Source organism: Balaenoptera physalus, assembly GCF_965194825.1.
Source record: "Balaenoptera physalus genome assembly, chromosome: 10".
NCBI classification, from domain to species: Eukaryota; Metazoa; Chordata; class Mammalia; order Artiodactyla; family Balaenopteridae; genus Balaenoptera; species Balaenoptera physalus.
The window spans coordinates 51930130-51949458 of NC_138889.1; the positions used below are offsets into that span (position 1 = coordinate 51930130).

At 39.4% G+C, this 19329-nt stretch overlaps 1 protein-coding gene and 1 pseudogene across 21 annotated transcripts in view; both read left to right on the forward strand.

The window, feature by feature from the left end:
- The window catches only part of DLG2 (discs large MAGUK scaffold protein 2), a 2066111-nt gene that overhangs the window by 1711400 nt on the left and 335382 nt on the right, over nucleotides 1-19329 (forward strand). The gene's annotated exons all lie outside the window — the stretch shown is intronic.
- LOC309636760 (L-lactate dehydrogenase A-like 6B pseudogene) lies at nucleotides 1939-8218 on the forward strand (annotated as a pseudogene). The gene has a single exon. The product of its transcript is annotated as an L-lactate dehydrogenase A-like 6B pseudogene (transcript).

Genomic DNA, 19329 nt, shown 5'->3' on the forward strand with positions numbered 1-19329 from the left:
AAAAATGGGCAGAAGACTTAAATAGACATTTCTCCAAAGAAGACATACAGATGGCCAAGAAGCACATGAAAAGCTGTTCAACATCACTAATTATTAGAGAAATGCAAATCAAAACTACAGTGAGGTATCACCTCACACCTGTTAGAATGGGCATCATCAGAAAATCTACAAACAACAAATGCTGGAGAGGGTGTGGAGAAAAGGGAACCCTCTTGCACTGTTGGTGGGAATGTAAATTGATACAGCCACTATGGAGAACAGTATGGAGGTTCCTTAAAAAACTAAAAATAGAATTACCATATGATCCAGCAATCCCACTACTGAGCATATACCCAGAGAAAACCGTAATTCAAAAAGACACATGCACCCCAATGTTCACTGCAGCACTATGTACAATAGCCAGGTCATGGAAGCAACCTAAATGCCCATCGACAGACGAATGGATAAAGAAATTGTGGTACATATATTCAATGGAATATTACTCAGCCATAAAAAGGAATGAAATTGGGTCATTTGTAGAGACATGGATGGATCTAGAGACTGTCATACAGAGTGAAGTAAGTCAGAAAGAGAAAAACAAATATCGTATATTAATGCATACATGTGGAACCTAGAAAAATGGTACAGATGAACTGGTTTGCAGAGTAGAAACTGAGACACAGATGTAGAGAACAAACGTATGGACACCAAGGGGGGAAGCGGCAGGGGGGTGAGGGTGGTGGAGTGATGAATTGGGCGATTGGAATTGACATGTATACACTGATGTGTATAAAATGGATAACTAATAAGAACCTGCTGTACAAAAAATAAATAAAATAAAATTCAAAAATTCAAAAAAAAATCAAAACATAGCAGGTTAAAAAAAAAAGAAATTGAATGCATGCATTCATGCTTTTTCAGTCTGTTGGTTACAACTTAATCACCAGAATAAAGTTAAAATTCCTCAATACAGCTTTTTTTAGCTTGTCCGGTCTCATCTCTAAAGCTCCCTTCTTCCCATTATCTACCTACATTTAATCCTTCAAACACTCTCCCCTCTCCAGCCCCTTCTCCTGAATAAGTCTCTTCTATTCATCCTTTAGATCTCAGGCCACTTGTTACACTCTCTAAACACCATTTCACGAATCCCACCCCACCCTCTCAACACACACAGAGATGCCCCCAGGTTAGATACCCCTCTTAATAGACTCATATACCCAGTACTTCCCCATCACAACATTTACCACACTAATTTGTACCGACATATTTAATACTCCATTTTCTCACTAGATTGTAAGCCAGGACAACGTCTGTCTTGTTTGCCTGACACATAATAGATATCCTACAAATATTTAATGAATGAATAAATAAAGTTAATTATTTTAAGTCAGTAGATTCTGAGTGAAGACCTAGTAAAATTACACATGATATTGTATACCTATATTGTGCTGGGCAAGATGTTAGAAACTGTCCCTATAGGTTGACTCTTTATGGATTACTGACAGGAATGTATGTAACCTAAAAGTATTTGAAGAATGTTTTAAGACTGCCTGGCATCTTAAAAATAAAAATGTAAAAATGAGTTATGTCTTCCATATAACAGCCACTAGAGGGCAATGAAAGCCAACTTGGAACACCTTTAAATGGGGAAAAAAATAATAGTAAAAATGTTTTCCTTGTTAAAATCTGGATAGATGATCTTATGTTTGGGATAGTTAAAGGACCTGTGGGCTACAGTTTCTGTGATTATGGGTTTAGCAGTTATAATTACCTTTCTGGTGTGGTATTAAAACCTAGATTATCTGTGATAATAACATCACCTTACATTTTGTGCATTATCTCATTTGAACCTCCCATGACATTAGCAGGGAATATATTCTTTTCCCATTTTCCAATGGAAAAAAAAAAAAAAAAAACTGAGGTTCAAGAGGTATTAATCTAATAAGTAGCCATAAGGAAACAAACTACTGCCACAAACCCTATAAATACCTGTTGGCTGCTTAGGTTTACCACACATACAAAATCCCTTACTAAGGCAGACAGTCTGGGAGAATACAGTTCCCAAAATTAATTGCACCAATTTAGAATGGAGACATATGGCAGCATCTCCTTAGCAAAAGATCTTGTGGTTTTAGGTGACCCCAAGGTAGCCATCTGATGATGATGTCAAAATATTTACCTGGAACCTATTTACAGAAATACGGTCCTGGTGCCTAGAAAGGGGACAAGTTTCTGGCCTTCACATTGGTTAGACCCTTCCTAGGGTTATATGTTCCATTCTGGTTGCTGCATTTTTATAAAGGAATCAAGAAGCAACAGACTAGGATTAGTGTACAAGATATATTAGAGGGTGAAAGAGAAATTGGGATGTCCTGAAGAGGATGAGATCAAGGGAGATGGGATTAGCTATAGTGACGCTTAAGCTTGTTGGTTCTGCAGTCAGAAAGTGTGGGTATGACTTGGTATCCACACTAAAAAATAGAAAATAAATAATTCCAGGGACCTGGGTTGGTTTATTATGCATGTCAAATATGGAAGCCAACACGGGTTTGTAAAAGGGTCACTCCAGGATTCACATGCTAGAGAAGCTCCTTGACTGCCTTAGTCTGAGCACATGGGGGAAGTCCTTTCTGGAGGCCCCTGAGTGGTGGGCGTGACCTTGCTCAGTAACAAGATGAGGGGGATGGTAAACTTTCAGAGGCTTCCTCCAATCTCTTCCTCCACCTCTTGCATGAGCAGACATGAACTGGGCCCAGGGAGCCCTAAGGGACAGCCGGAGAGCAGGCAATGCGGGAGTTTTTCTTCACCTGGGGGTGGCTTAGTGTCCCCTGCAGGCGACAGGCATTCTGCTGGCCCTTCACCCCTGTTGCCCGTGAATTTATGATGAATTTCACCTCCAAGAAGGTCATTATTCACAATGAGGTCTCCATTATAGGAAGTGGATCGGTTGGCATGGCCCGTGCTATCACCAATTTTTAGAAGGCTTGAATGATGAACTTGCCTTTGTGGATGTTGATGCAGGCAAATTGAAGGGTGAGACACTAGATCTTGAACTTGGCAGTCCTTTTTTGAAAATGCCAAATGTTGTTTCCAGCAAAGATTATCTTGTCACTGCAATCTCCAATTTAGTGATTATCACAGCAGATGCACACCAGGAAAAAGGAGAAATACACCTTAATTTAATCCATTGGAATGTGACTATCTTTAATGATTTCCCATATTATCCAATCCAGTCCTTGTGGCAAAATGATTATTGTTTCTAATCCACTGGCTATCTTATGTAGCTTGGAAGTTGAATGAATTTCCCAAACTGTGTTATTGGAAGTGGCTATAATCTGGACACTCCCCATTTCCCTTCCTTGATGGGCAGAAGCTTGATATCCACCCTGACAGCTGTCATGGGTGGATCCTTGGAGAGCGTGGAGACTCAAGTGCTCCTGTGTGGAGTTAACACTGCTGATTGCTTTGAAGAATCTGAACCCAGATTTAGGAACTGATAAAGATCATGTGCAGTGGAAAAATATCCGCAAAGAAGTGATAGCTAATGCCTGTGAGGCTATTGAAATGAAAGGCAATACAGGTGATGCTTGAACAACACAGGTTTAAACTTTTTTTTTTTAATTTTCTATGTCCTCTCTTCACCTACCATTCTTGACTCAAGCTATTGCAATGCATCTTCTATATTCACAACTCCAGTTAAACTGTTCTCATTAAGATCATTCGTGACTTTCTTAATGAATAAATCTAATGAATGTTTTTAGCCTCCAATTTTTTGTCTTCTCCCCTTAGAAGTAACTGACATTGTTGACTACACCCTCTTTAAAACAGTCACATTCTTTTTTTTTTTTTTTAATTTATTTTTGGCTGCGTTGGGTCTTCATTGCTGCACGCGGGCTTTCTCTAGTTGTGGCGAGCGGGAGCTACTCTTTGTTGTGGCGAGCAGGCTTCTCATTGTGGTGGCTTCTCTTGTTGCAGAGCATGGACTCTAAGCATGTGGGCTTCAGTAGTTGTGGCACATGGACTCAGTAGTTGTGGCAGATGGGCTCAGTAGTTGCAGCTCGCGGGCTCTAGAGCACAGGCTCAGTAGTTGTGGCGCATGGGCTTAGTTGCTCCACGGCATGTGGGATCTTCCCGGACCAGGGCTCAAACCTGTGTCCCCTGCATTGGCAGGCGGATTCTTAACCACTGCGCCACCAGGGAAGCCCCCACGTTTAAACTTTGCCAGTCTACTTATATGCGGATTTTTTTCTACAGTAAATACTACGGTACTACATTATCTACACAGGATTGGTTGAATTCCTGGATACAAAACCATGGACGCGGAGGAACCACATACATGGAGGGCCCGACTGTTGGTTGTAGGTGGATTTTAAACTTCACAGAGTGCTAGGGCCCCTAACTCCTCCCTCACCCCATGTTGTTCAAGGGTTAACTACTTCTTGGGCCACTGGCCTATCTGTAGTTGATTTAGCACAAGGTATTTTAACACAAAGTATTTTGAGACCCATCCAGTTTCTACCAATTGTGGACCTCTATGGAATAAATGAAGAAGTATTCCTCAGTGTTCCTTGTACCATGGGAGAGAATAGTATGTATTACAGAACTTATAAAAGTAAAGCTGAACCCTGACAAGGAGTCCCATTTGGAAAAAAAAAAAAGTGCAGAAACACTTGGGAAATTCAGAAGGAGCTCAAGCTTTAAAGTTTTTTTAAAGCTACCATCCAGAAGTTATTGAAAAAGAAATAGTAGGTATGGGACTGTATATGTTAAACCTACAAATAAACTTGCAACCCTAAAAGCTGGAAACAGGAAAGTGGGTACAGTGACTCCCCCATTTATTTAGCCCTCCAGCTCTTTTATTTAGCAACCAGATGTCAGATGATACTTATTTTTTACAATCCTAAGTAATTGCATCAAAGGAGGTGTTTTCAGTACCTCTAATGCATCAGTACTTGTCTTCTATATATATATGTAGTTGCCATTTGGTTCAAAAGAATCTATGATGTAGGTGATTATTGTGTTATAGAAACTCTTATTCTAAGCTGGAAAAAAAGAAAAAAATCTAATTCCTTTAAATACATACTAATTATTTTGTTCTGGCTGGCTTATACCTATGTTCATTTATATACTACTTTAAAAGTTATAACTACCTCTACAAGATAAAAAATAAAAGTATTGACATATACACAAAGGAAAAAAAGTGGATCTGGATTCTGAAGCTGGACTTATAATTGTGAACTTGGGCAATTTACTTCTCTTTCTCAGTTTCCTCATCGACAAAATGATGACTGTGCCTACTGATAGGGCTGTTAGGGAAAAGAATCAAAATAACGCATGTATGTTTAGTGTCACATTTGGCACATGGAAGGATTTGATAAATGCTGGCTCCTTGTTGTTATGTTGTTAAAGCATTTGCAAGGCCTTTCTGTAGAAATGAATGCAGACTTATTTGTGTTGCCCCAGAAAATGTATCAGAACTCAAAGAGGCACTAGCTAAAAGCAAGAGTTTGTGAATCTAACAGGTTTGTTTTCAAATCCTGTTTCTACCACATAACACCTAAGTAATCTTGAACAAATCACTCAGTCTCATCGAGTCTCCATTTTCTCATGTTATGAAACATTTACTTCAGCTCTTCACTGTGCTAAGTAGGTGGGCAGAGTGATAGGGTGTCATTTCACTCCATTGTAGTTAGTCAGCAGGAGATCAGCTGACCACCCACAGGGCTTGGGACAGAGCATCCCTGCAGAGGATATCCGATTGCGAGTATTTGTTTCTACTCTTGAAAATGTTGGAAATAAAATTGGTTCTCACATTCAAGTTGTCTTCATCTGGTGTGTCATAAACTGGTCCTCAAGTGGCCATTCATTCAAAACTATTTCCCTTGGAATAGCATTTGGCCTTTAAAGTTGACTAGATTCCTTTATTTCCCAAAGAGCAAACTGAAGGAAAAATGTTGGCTTTGGAACCAGAGAGATAGTTGAACCCTGCTTTACTGCTAACTGGCTCTGAGACCTTTGGACAATTACTTATCCTCCCTGAACTAAATCTTCTCGTCTACAAAATAGGGTGGACACCTACGTCAAAGAATTGTTATGGGGCTTAAATTGTGCTAGGGATAGAACACCCAGCATGCTGCCTGACACAGAGGGGGGTAGTAGGTGGTCCTGCCTTCTTTGACAGTGCCATCAGCAGTCCTAGTGTTCACAGCTCTGTGAGCCAGCCTTGAACACTGGCCTGGTGATCATCCCATCTCAGCCCAGTGACATGGCTCTGGCCAGGCGAAAGCTAACCTCTGGTCCATTTCCCACACTTCTGGTCCATGAACTCTCCCTCCTCACACTCTGTGTGTACCTAGGATTCTAGTGTCCTCATGCTCTTCCTGTCACCCCCTCAGTGAAAACCTACTGCTATTTCTTGAAAGAAATCAGATGCAGCAGTTCACATTGAAGTTGAATGTCAGGAAAACGGCAAAGTGTTATTGCAACTATACTGAGATTTTAATAGTATAACAAGCTTAAAGCTAGAGCAATGACTCTCAAATGGTGGAATTAAAGGATTCCCAATATTCCCGAGGAAAGAATTTCAGAAACATAGTAGAGTCCTTCATAGCACGAGTACATTTTTACATTTCAAAGGTGTAGATCACAGCATAAGGCTGTGATCTCTCTGATAGCAAATCCAAATCTTATTTTTATTGATTCCAGTAGATGGCACAGCCTCTGGCAGGTTATAGACATTCAATAAATGTAGACTAGATGGTCTTAAGGCCATGTCAGATGTATAAATATATTTCCTAGCCCACACATTGCTACTAGACACAAGCATAAACCATTTACAGAACACTTGGGAAGAGAGAGTTAGAAGAAACAGAAGCACTTTTCTTTGCTTTAGTTTTGATGACAGAGGATGTAAATTCCCTTTACTTGCTAGGGAGAATTTCTTAGAAGAAGAAGTATTTGAATTGGGCTTCCCAAGGCCAGGGTGACAGGATCACCTGTGGCTGTCGAGAAGACAGAGTATTCCCAGCCCAGCAGACAGCACAGACGGAAGTTCAAAAGTTACTAGTGCTGATGACAGCATTGGAAGCACTTGTCTGAGTAGCTGCTTTTGGAAACCTGTACCCCAGTGTACATTTTCCTATCTTCATTTTAGTTCCCTTTGAACATTTTAAACAATTCTTCTCCCACATATCCTCTCAACACTTCTCCTACACACTCCCAATCCTCCGTCTCTCCCACATATGTAGCAAAAGGAAAAAAAAAAAAAAAAGGGTAAAAAAAAAAAAAAGGGTCTCTCTTTCTGTTATACTAATTTCCTCTAATCTTTGCTTAGTAATGTATCACAGTCAGAACAAGTTTCAGCTCATTAGCTGACAATCTTAATGTTGTTCTCTTAAAATAGTCAAAGATTTGCTCTTTTCCTTAACATCCAAAAATACATATGGATTTTAATGTCCCTTCTCCCAGTGCCTGAGGCTGAAATTTTCACAAACTCAAAATCTGAACCTTCTAAAAGTACTCTGGAGAAAAGAACCAAGCAGACTTATTCTACCATTTCTTCCTTAATCTAAAAAACAAATGACATGAATTTTAATCATTAAATATTTTTAACCAGGAAATAACCCAAAAGAACCCAATTTAAAAAATTTATATGACATTCACATTAAAAAGTACAAAGTTAAAATGTGCTTTTAATGGTATCAGTAGTGCTATTAGGTTGAACCATACGAAATTGCCATTTTTGTAGGTCATGTCAAATATTGGCAATTTTGTACGGTTCAGACTAATGTGGATTCATATTTCTCTAGTACCCATAGAATCCTCACAGATGTCTTGGTCCTACAACTCTTGAGTAGAGGTTACAGTCATAGATGATATGATGTAAAGAGTCTTCAGAGGGTTCAGACCAAAAAAGCTACCTCTGTTGGTTTATTCTTTAAAAGGATGTTAAACGAAGCAGGTATATTTTCCAGCTTTCCATATTAAAAGTAAGTTGCACCATCCATTGAGTAGGTTTTTATATGTATCATCTTATTCAACCAATATGATTTTACAACTCTTTTGAAGTAGATATTCCTATCATCACTTTGTAGATGTGAAAATGGAGTCTCAGAGCAGGTCACTTGCCCAGAATGACACAGTGGTAAGGAACAGTGCCAAAATTCCAAACCTAAATCTGCGTGGACAAAACCCATACTCTTTCCCCTCTATTACACTGCCCCCATTGATATGGGAAGGAAGGGAGGGAGGGAGGGAGGGAGGGGGAGAAAGGAAAACAATTCCTCAAAATGAAATACCGGGACTTCCCTGGTGGTCCAGTGGTAAAGAATCGCCTTACAATGCAGGGTACGCAGGTTCGATCCCTGGTCAGGGAGCTAAGATCCCACATGCCTGCCGCGGGGCAACTAAGTCTGCGTGCCACAACTACTGAGCTCGCGCACCTCAGCTAGAGCCCATGTGCCGCAAACTACAAAGCCCACACACTCTGGAGCCCACACGCCACAATTACAGAGCCCACAGGCCCTGGAGCCCACGCGCCACAACTAGAGAGAAGCCTGCGCACCGCAATGAAGAGCCCGTGCGCCGCAACTAAGACCCGACGCAGCCAAAAATAAAAATAAAATAAATAAACGATAAAGACAATTTAAGAAAAACACTCATGGTTTAAAAACAAATGAAATACCAATTATTATCAGCACTTAATAGTATGGATACATGTTGAGTTCTTTGCATGAAAACTTTAACTTTAATATATATAATATAATTATATTTAATATATATAATATATATATTATAATTTTATATATATATATATTTTTTAACCACATGATTGAGTCACAGAGTCATAACTCTGAGTAGGACTTCATGGACTCCCTTGAACAATATCTGTTTGTTCATTTGTTTGTTTAATAAATGAAGTAAAGCACAAAATTCCAAAGCTAATTGGTAAAGACGCTAGAGCCACATCCACTGAGTATTCTTGAAAATACACTATCCCTGGATTTTGCCACCTATCAGAACGTAAAAGCACTAATCTGAAATAGTGAATTATCCTAACCTATCTATATTTTGATACATAGGATATATATGTGAATATACATACATTATGTGAATATACATATACACACATAAATAATTGCAGAACAATTTACTTTAAGGAAATATGAAAGTTAACTGGGTTTGTTTCTGTGTTTTTTGTTTTTTGGTTTTTTTGCACACAGCTATTAATAAAAATCAAGATTAGGCAGGAATTTCTAGATGGCAGAAAGCCAAATACAAGCTTTTTGCTTTGCGAACCCCACCCATTTACTAATCCTAAAGTGGATTAGTGCTGCAGAAAGGGAGTTTACATGGCCAGACACCCACAAGCCAGCAGAAAACAAAAAGGTCACTTTTCATATATACAACACATACTTTTACATGCATTATCCTGAAAAGCACATTGTACAATTCCACATACTTTTCTTAGTGATTTATGCTTTTATGCACTTATTTTGTCTCCTATTCATCAAAAAAAAAAAAAAAAAACCACACCTTTTTCCTAGTTTACCTGACTTTCTCATTATACCTTACTTTGAGGACAAGCAATATTTAGAACAGATACATTCCCTGCAAATGGGTGGCGTGCAAGCATAATCTAATCTAATATTCATAGTTTTCAATCCGTCATTTCACGTCTCCAGTGTGACTTTTCCCCAAGTGCTTTTCAACCCTGTATTTTGTACCTGAGGTTCATACTAAAATTATATCAACGCAGTGATGTTTTCATGCTTGTTGACAAAGGATGGGCAAGAAATGAAGGTTACCATGGAGGTGATGTAAACCTTGAGCTATGCACATGCTCAGAAGCTCAAAGTTAAGCTGCTGACTGGCTGGTACTAGGTAAGGAACAAGGGGCAAATGAGGAGGCAAACTTGGAATCTAGAACATTCAGCGTGTGACAACAATTTTAAGAAGGAGTGTGAGCATTCAATCAGCTCCTTGATATATAGCAGGGCTCTACATTAGACAAGAACAAATGGGTTTAAAAAATATATTTTACCATTGTAAGTCAATTATACTTCAATAAAGATGTTTAAAAAATAAATAAATAAATAAATAAATAAAAAGAATGTTTGCAAAGAAAAAAAAAAAAAATATTTTACAGCAGCTCCATGGCCCTATAAATCCTAGGGAGCTTCCCTGGAAGCCCAATGTAGAAAAACCCTGACTTAAGCCTTGTCTTTGACTTAGAGTCACAGAGCATTAAATATAAACAAGACAGCCTGAGATGGCATTTCAAAATGGGAGCAAAGAATTTTATTTCAGTCCAAGAGCAAGCTCCTCTGGTTCGCCTGCATTTGACAGCTAACTCAATGTTTCAGTTTATTAATGTTGGAATGAGAACTTTTTTTTATTAGCATAATTATAGGCTCTTGAAGCAAGTCAGTTTGGACTTCAAAGGGGCAACCAATTCCAGAAACTCTGCATTAGGTGGTAGACACAATAAGTCATAGGCTGTCCTCCCAAAGGAGCAGGAGGAAATCAACCAGAGCAGCGAAAAAAGGATGTAGTAAGAAAGCAGATCAGGCAGAGGGAGGGGGTAGGAGAAAGGCGAGAGAGGTCAGCAGCAGGAGGCGGGAATAGAGACAGCCACCGAGGAAAGGTAAGGAAGCGGGAAGCCAAGCGAATGCAGTCACAGATGCAGCTGCAGAGAGATCAGGAGAGGATCACGGAGGTGAGAGCCTGACGGGGGAGGAAGGAAAAGGACGAGGGGGGAGAGCGAGAAACGGAGAATCAAGGGATTCCACCTCTGCAGGGCGGTGGATGTGGTAACGTTTCCAGGTGGCTAGGTATTTGGCCAAAGAGAAAACTGCAATAGAAAACTGCATGCAATGCTAAATGGTGAAGGAAAAAGATAGAGGAAGGAGATTTTAAAGAATCTGGAATTATATGTCTGGGTTCTACGGAACTACCAGTGCCAAGAACAGCAAAGGCTAGTTTTGTATATATTACTCTGATGCTGGCAACTCCTAGGGCAGCGGATGGAGTTTGGGAGTTTGGGTTTCAGACAGCTCCGGGGCTGCTTCTCCTTCTCCCACCTCCCACACCCCTTACTGAGTTAATGCTGGTCGTTCTCTCAAGATGTGGCTGAGCCTGAAGCGGTCAGCCTGCAGCCAGCCTTTCATGGAACCAGCCCAAATGGAGAGTACAGTTCAAGGAGTGAACTGGGTGGGGAGGCGCTGAACTTGGCCACAGGAACATAAAAGGCTTTGACACTGATTGAGATGCTGGGGCGGGGGTGGCAGTGGGAGGAGTCGAGCTCTCCTTAATGCCCAAAGTGGGGGAGCTGCTAAGGGGGGCTGGCACCTGCACTGACCAATGGGAGCTGAAGGAGCAACCCCTAGAAAGCAGGCCTGTGACAACATGCCTAGAGGGGGCGGTTTAAGGAGATGGAAAGGCACAGTGGCCCACAGGTACTTGCCGGAGCTGGGGCGGCTGTTAGAAGGCATCCTTTTGTGGTACGTGGTGTAGGGGATGGCGGGGAGGGGGGAGGCATCCACTGAGCAGCACTCTGGCATCGGTGCCTGTCACAGAGTGTCGCCTGCAGCCTGAGGCTAGAGGCAGCCAGTATATATTATAGGAGGAGAAGGCAGCTTAAGTGTAGGTGAGAAAGCAGGCAGTTAGTATATCACAGACTGGAGCTCTCAACCCAGCTCTGCTGGCTTGGAAGCTTTTAACCTCTCTGTGCCTCAGTTTCCTCCTGTAAAAGTTAAGCTCAGCAAAGTTCTTGGGAGAATTTTCAATAAAAAGCCCAGCACAGTACCCAGTACCCTCTTGCTCAATATTCCAGTACTAGTATTATCTTTATTAGTAAGCTCCTTCCACATTTAAATTTCTGGTCACAGTTTAAGGAAAGCCGATTTCACTGGATTTCTTCCCTCTTTAGTCCCTCTCTCTTTTCTGTCTCATCTCCTGATTTTTTCTCCCTCCTTCCCATTATTTACTGAGCATTTACACTGTGCTAGGAACTGCACCATGGCGGTGAAACCTGATTTCTTGATGATTTTTCTCTAACTATGGGAGTGTGGCTTTTTGGCTCTGTTCACATCCAGAGCTCTGGCAACTAACCATGGAAACTTAGACTTTGCTGGGGAGTTGTTTTCTGTAGGGAGCTGGGTTCTGTGCGCTAAATTGGGAGGGCTGGAAGGAGGGAATTGGTTAGTAATTAGAAAAGATTTAAATGACTGAAAATACCTCCCTGACTGTGTAAATGGAAAATTTTCTGATGCTTATAATATTCACTTGCGATTGATGGTAAAAGACTGCACACAGCCTTGGCTAATCTATGAAGCCCTGATATATGCTTAAAGGAACAAAGGAAGTGAGGAAGGAGAGGTAATTCCAGAAGAAGCCGTTCTTCCTCACGCCTTTGATTTTATGCAGTTTGTCTTTTCAGAGGAGTTTTGAACTGATTCTGTTGCTTCTTCCAGTTCTCTAAATGACCAGAAAGAAACTTTTTAAGAAAATCACTGACTCAGAGTTAAGGCTATATTTTGTATGGTCCAGCTACCACTTCCCAAAAGAGGCCACATTCAAGATGGCAGCTTCAGCAACAGAAAACCCCACCCTACAAGGAAAGCTGATTGCCTCTTTGTCAGGGTCCTGCATATCTCCTCCACTCATTCTCATCTCATCACTTTCTTTTCTAGTTTGTCTTCTTTTCATTATTAGCCACTGGAATTGGCCATCAATTTTTTGGTAAGCTGGTTAATAATGCTTTTTTTTTTTAGAGGAATAGGACTCTCAAGTCCTCTTCAGAGAAAAGGAAGAAATTCATCAGGCACATGTAATTGCAATCACCCTCCATAATAGTTTGTGAGGAAGGGAATTTGTGTCACATCCTAGGAATACATGTGGATTAAAACAATGGCTGGAACTGCCCTCATGAGGCTTAGAGTCTAGTTGGTGACATTTATTCATAAAAAGGTAATTTAAATGGAAAAAGAAAGCAAATTATACAATACAGTGTCAGTTGATTTATTTTTTAAAATAATAATTATATTTGGAGGTAAATATATGTGCTTGTGTACCTATATACAGTCGACCCTTGAACAACATGGATTTGGACTACACGGGTCCACTTATACACAGATTTTTTTTCCAATAAATATAGTATATTCCATCATTTGGATGTACCAGGTACTATTCTAGACATCAGGAATATAGCTGGGGATATTATTTATATATGTGTGGAAAAAAATGTGTAGAAGTCATATATTTAATTTATTATCAGTGGTTACCTAAAAGTTAGAGTAGAAAGGAGATACTTAATTTATTTGTTGTTCTTCTGTATTGTTTTAATTATTTGAAATGAGCCTGAGTTATTTCTATGCCTTAAAAAATAATAATAAAACATTAAAGGACAATGAAAATTAAAACAACACACAAGAAGAGTAAGTAAATTGAATTATCTCCTTCTTTTTATTTAGATAATCTTTCTACAGGTAATCATTAGATTACCAGCTAATGATTCTAGAAAAAACAGCAAATTAGAAAATTACCATTTTCCAACCCTCAAGAAAATAATTGTTTCAGGCAAGCATAGTCAGTAGATGCTAAAAAAAAAAAAAAAATTGAATGAAAGTTTATTGGAAAAAGGATATTCACATGGTTTCAAAAATCACCCCACAGATTTGTGTTTACAAAGGTGCCTTTAGAATGGAGAGATCTGGTGGTCCTTAACCAAGGGGCCAAACTTTGTATCACCAATAGTGAGACAATCTCACATTTTGTCCTTGGAATGTGATACAGTGAGAAGTAGACAATATTACTCACAAGATTTTGTGACAAAATATTTGACCTGATTCTGATCAAGAAGAAACAATTAGACAAATTTAGAATGTGGAACAGTCTATAAGCATCTGGCCTGAACTCAAAAAAAAAGAAAGAAAAAAGAAAAGGAAGGAAAGGAGGAAGCGAGGGAGGAAGGGAGGAAGGGAAGGAAGGTAGAAAGAAAAGAAGAAAAAAGGAAGAAAGAGAGGGAGGGAAGAAGAGAGAAAGAAAAAGAAAGAGAGAGAAGAAAAAGAGAGAGAGAGAGGAAGGAAGGAAGGAAGGAAGGAAGGAAGGAAGGAAGGAAGGAAGGAAGGAAGGAAGGAAGAAAACATTGCTTTGATCTTCAATTGAAGAGAAAAAATCTATAGAAGACGTTTTGAGGACAGTTAAGGAAATTTGAATAGGTACAGTATATTGCATCATATAGAATTCTCATTAGCTTTCTTAGGTGTAACAATGGTAATGTGGTTATATAGCAAATATCTTTACATTGAGGAGTTGTTTTGCTGTATGTTAGGTTGGAAGCGACCTGATGTCTGCCACATGTTTCAAATGGTTCAGAAAAAAAGGTGTGTGTGTTTATGTGTGTGTCTCTTCTCTCTTCTGAGCTAGATAAATAGATAGATAGATAGATAGATAGATAGATAGATAGATAGATAGATAGATAGATAGATAGATATCAATCGAAAGAGACAGACAGGTAGGCAGAGAAAGAGAGAGAGAAGGAGGGAGAGAGAGAGAAGGAGGGAGAGAGAGAGAAGGAGGGAGAGAGAGAGAGTAAACATGCCAAAATATTAGCACCTGTTAAATCTTGATGAAAATATGGAGTTTCATTGTTCTGTTCTTTCAATTTTTCTGTAGTTTGAATTTTTCAAAACAAACAGTTGGGAGGGAGTTTGCTGCAACAGTCTAGATCAAGACTTAGGGCTAAGGTAGTAAATTAGAAAAGAAAGAACAAAAGTAAAAGATATTTTGAAGGGAAAATAGATTAATAAATATCATTTCTCAATGAAAGTGGTAAATACAGTTCAATTTTCAACATTTTTGTCTGTGCAGATCTCCTCCTTTTGATTTGGCTGGTGAAACAATTGGAAAGAGAAGATTTAAGAGTCCTTGATACAGTTTGCTTGAACTCAGAAAAACTGTTTCTGGGAGCTTTTAGACAGTGACATGATGAGCTTATTTTTAGGTGAGAAATAGGTAAGATGAACGCTAAGGTGTAATTATGGACAACAGTCAGATGCCAAGATACACACAAGCCCAAACACAAAAGAATATCATTATCCTTAGGAGCTATAGTGAAACAAACATCAGGGGATTCCTGCCTGCAGCAGCCAGAGTGTGAGTTTTGTGTTGATGGATTTTGACCAAGATAATTCCATTAGCGCCTTATTCCTACTCAAGTCTTTCAGATGCTTTAGAAATGGACCATTTGACAGGGGTGTCTCTGGAGACAGTTTTTTCCTTCCTTTAAAACTTATTTTAATGCTTATTAATGAGGTCGACAGAGCGGGGAGTGGGGAGACCAAGAACCTCTTTCACAAACCCTATAATCTCATTAAGGTTCATTTGGAATTAGCATATTTATATGAAAAATGGTGTCGATCCAGTATTTCTTATTGCAGGTGCTATTGCATTTTTGGAAAGACAGTTTTTCACTGTGTATGACTGTGCCAGAGTTTGCAGGACTTAACATGCCTGAGCCTTGCATGATTAACGCCAATGCTGATCCCAAACTCTGACATTTTAAGAACAAAAGATACCTAACTCTTCCCCACATTTCCATACCCAGTTGAGAATTTCTGGTAGATTCTAGGTCACTGAGGGCAGAAGCATTGCTTTTCCCCCCAATGCATCCCCAAAACTTAGTACAATGAAGATACTCAGTAAATACCAAATGGATTTATATAATGTTTGAAAATTTGATTATTCAAATTTACTCGGTTTTCCTATAAACATTACTATATTTTTAATCTTCCTTAGTAGCTCTTTTTTTTGTCAAAGTAACACAAACCTCAAATTTAATAGTTAAAACTTTTTCAATAACTTTAAAATTGTTCTTACAATACGTGTTCACTTAAAAATTATTCAGATTCTACCTTAAAAAACTAAAAATAGAACTACCATATGACCCAGCAATCCCACCACTGGGCATATACCCTGAGAAAATCATAATTCAAAAAGATACATGCACCCCAATGTTCATTGCAGCACTATTTAAAATAGCCAGGACATGGAAGTAACCTAAATGTCCATCAGCAGATGAATGGAGAAAGATGTCATACATATATACAATGGAATATTACTCAGCCATAAAAAGGAACGAAATTTGGTCATTTGTAGAGATGTGGATGGACCTGGCGTCTGTCATACAGAGTGAAGTCAGAAAGAGAAAAACAAATATCGTATATTAATGAACACATGTGGAATCTAGAAAATGGTACAGATAAACCTATTTGCAGGGCAGGAATAGAGACGCAGACATAGAGAACGGATGTGTGGACTTGGGGAGTGGGGGAAGGGAAGGTGGGATGAGCTGGGAGATTGGGACTGACATATATACACTACCATGTGTAAAACAGATAGTTAGTGGGAACTTGCTGTATAGCACAAGGAGCTCAGCTTGGTGCTCTACAGTGACCTAGATGGGTGGGATGGGTGGGAGGAGGTCCAAGAGGGAGGGGATATAGGTATACATATAGCTGATTCACTTCACTGTACAGCAGAAACTAACACAGCATTGTAAAGCAACTATATCCCAATAAAGAAAAAAAAGAAACCCAGAAAACTAAGTTTTTTTTAAATAATTGAATACTTGCAATCAGTGCACTGATTTCAAAGGGGAGGATATGCTGAGCAAACTCAGAAGGCTGCTTTTATTACCACCATTCATCAGAGAAAGACCTCAGCTTCAAATCTGACCCCAACCTAAGGGAATCTGTCAGTCTGTAATCACACACACATCTATCCCAGAAAAGAGAGCTTAGAGGGTGAGGTGAGAAGCAGATCTTGAGGGCAAGAATTTAGCCTCGCGCCCCAGAGTTTGACCCTTTGCCTGAGCACTTTTGGCACTTGAGTGATGTGGAGGTGAGTGATTCTTCAGCAACAATGTTTTCAAGGGCATTGAGACAGGGGGTGCGGGCTTCAAAGACACCTCCACCGTGATACCTACAGCCCAACACGGTTCCGAGAGACACGGGTATCGACAGAGACCTGTGCATAAAGTGCAGTATGGTGGACAGAGCCCTGGAATGAAGAGGATGGGTCAGTCGTGGGTTGTATGGGTGGGTCACTGTTCTCATGTTCATGTGTTCCTTTCCAAAGTATATCTTAAAGGAAGTTCCCGAGCCATTCTGCCAAGTCCTAATTGGTGATAGAGCCCCAAAGGGCCAGAGAGTTTGTAAATCAGCAGTCACAGCACAACTGGAGATAGAAATCAAATTTAGCATGAATGAAGGGCCAGCAAGAGTGCATAGGAGAACAAAGACCTACATTTCCATGAGAAGTGCCCACATCTGACTGATCATCTGTCATTAGACAGCTTTTTTTTTTTAACATCTTTATTGGAGTATAATTGCTTTACAATGATGTGTTAGTTTCTGCTTTATAACAAAGTGAATCAGCTATACATATATATATATGTATATATATATATTTATATATTTATATATATATAAATATATTATATAAATATATTATATATATATATATATATATATATATCCCCATATCCCCTCCCTCTTGTGTCTCCCTCCCACCCTCCCTATCCCACCCCTCTAGGTAGACACAGCTTTTTTTAAAATAAAAATTCTTGGGTCTCACTCTCAAAGATTCTGATTCAGTGAGTCCAGTTTAATCATCCATTCTCCCCCTAGATGACAAATTCCTTCTGAAAAGGACTCTGATTATAACCCGACTCATAATAATTAGGTAATAAATGGTTGTCAAATAAAGTTTAATGATTTAAATAAAATCGATGTGTTCTAATAGTTATAATCATTTATTAATTCAAGCAACATCATTAGGTATCCATGTAGTGCTCCAGGTATTAGAGGTATGGATGTAAAAGAGACCAAGTCCCTACTCACTGGAAGCCTTTTCGTAGAGTGGGTGAGATGATAAATGAGGAAATATCAGGGGGGCCTAAGTTCTATAAGAAATTAAAACAGGATGTTAAAGATAGGCTGGAAGCCTACTTTAAATGGGGTAGTCAGCAAAGAGCTCTCAGAGGAATTGGGCTTTAAGCTGAGAATTATGAAAATGAGGGATCAAATGTGACAAAAGCTAGGGAAAAGCACTACAGTCAGAAAGACAGAGGATATACATGGGCCCGAAGGCTGGAGGGAACTGGCTTTAAGTGAAGCAGAATGAAGGTCCTTGTGCCTGTAGGGCACAGAAGAAGGCAAAGAGTGGAATGAGATGGAATCAGAGGGATGGGTGGAAGCCATGGCTAGGCGTTTGGATTTTATTCAAAGTACAGCAAGAAGCCAATGGAAAAAAATTAGCAGGAGAGAGGCATGATCTAAAATACCTTTTGAAAAGATCATTTTGTCTGTTGGGTTGAAAATGGATAGAGAAGAATGGGGGAGCCAGAGTGAGAGCAGGGAGTCCAGTCAAGAGACTACTGCAGGATCCCCAGGAGAAATGGTGGCTTGGCCAAGGGAGATAGGGGTGGAGTTAGAGAAAAGTGAGTGAAATTGAAATACTGCTTGGAGCTAGAAACAGACATGCTGATGGATTATATGCAGGAGGTGGGAGGGAAAGAGGATTAAGGTTGGTTGGCATGTAGGTTCTTGGTTGAGTGGTTTGAGTGCTGGATGGTGGTACTACTATTTACTGAAAGTGGAAAAACTCCCCAGAAACAGGTTTCAAGGAAAAAATTAAGAGTTTGATTTTGAGCCTGATGAGTTTGAAAAATCTTGGACATTCAACTGGAGATATCAGGTAAGCAAACAGATTTATAAGTCTAGGCTTAAGGGAGAAGTCAGAGCTGGAGATACTAATGTCATATATAATATAAGGTTTCAACTATTTTTGCTTACATATTCGTATAAAGATAGTTACTTTGTTACTCAAAACACATGAATCCTAAAAGTTATTTACTGTGTTTTGGCCTGTAGTAACTTGGGTTTGGATGGCCCAAATTACACCTTATCATTTTCAGTTAAAGACTCCAAAATGATCAGTCCTCTACAGATGTCCTGGTAAACCAAAACATTTTTAAAGGTTTCTTTTTCTTTTTTTAATATATGCTTACTTTTGCATCAGCAAGCCAAATTTAAAAGGGATGTTAATTTTAATTGCTAAGACATGTAAATATCCAATATCAGTTTTTCATTTTGCCTCTGCTCCAGGAGGATTCTGGTCCTGAGCTTTTATGCAACAACTGTCAGAAATGTTTTCACTCGAAACCAAGTGCAACAGCCTCCAGGAGGAGAAGGGGACTTAACTAGAAATTTCCACTTCAAATACAATGTATAGTTCATTCACTCTGGGACATGCTGGAGGGTGTTTGAAAAGTTTAATGCTGAATGA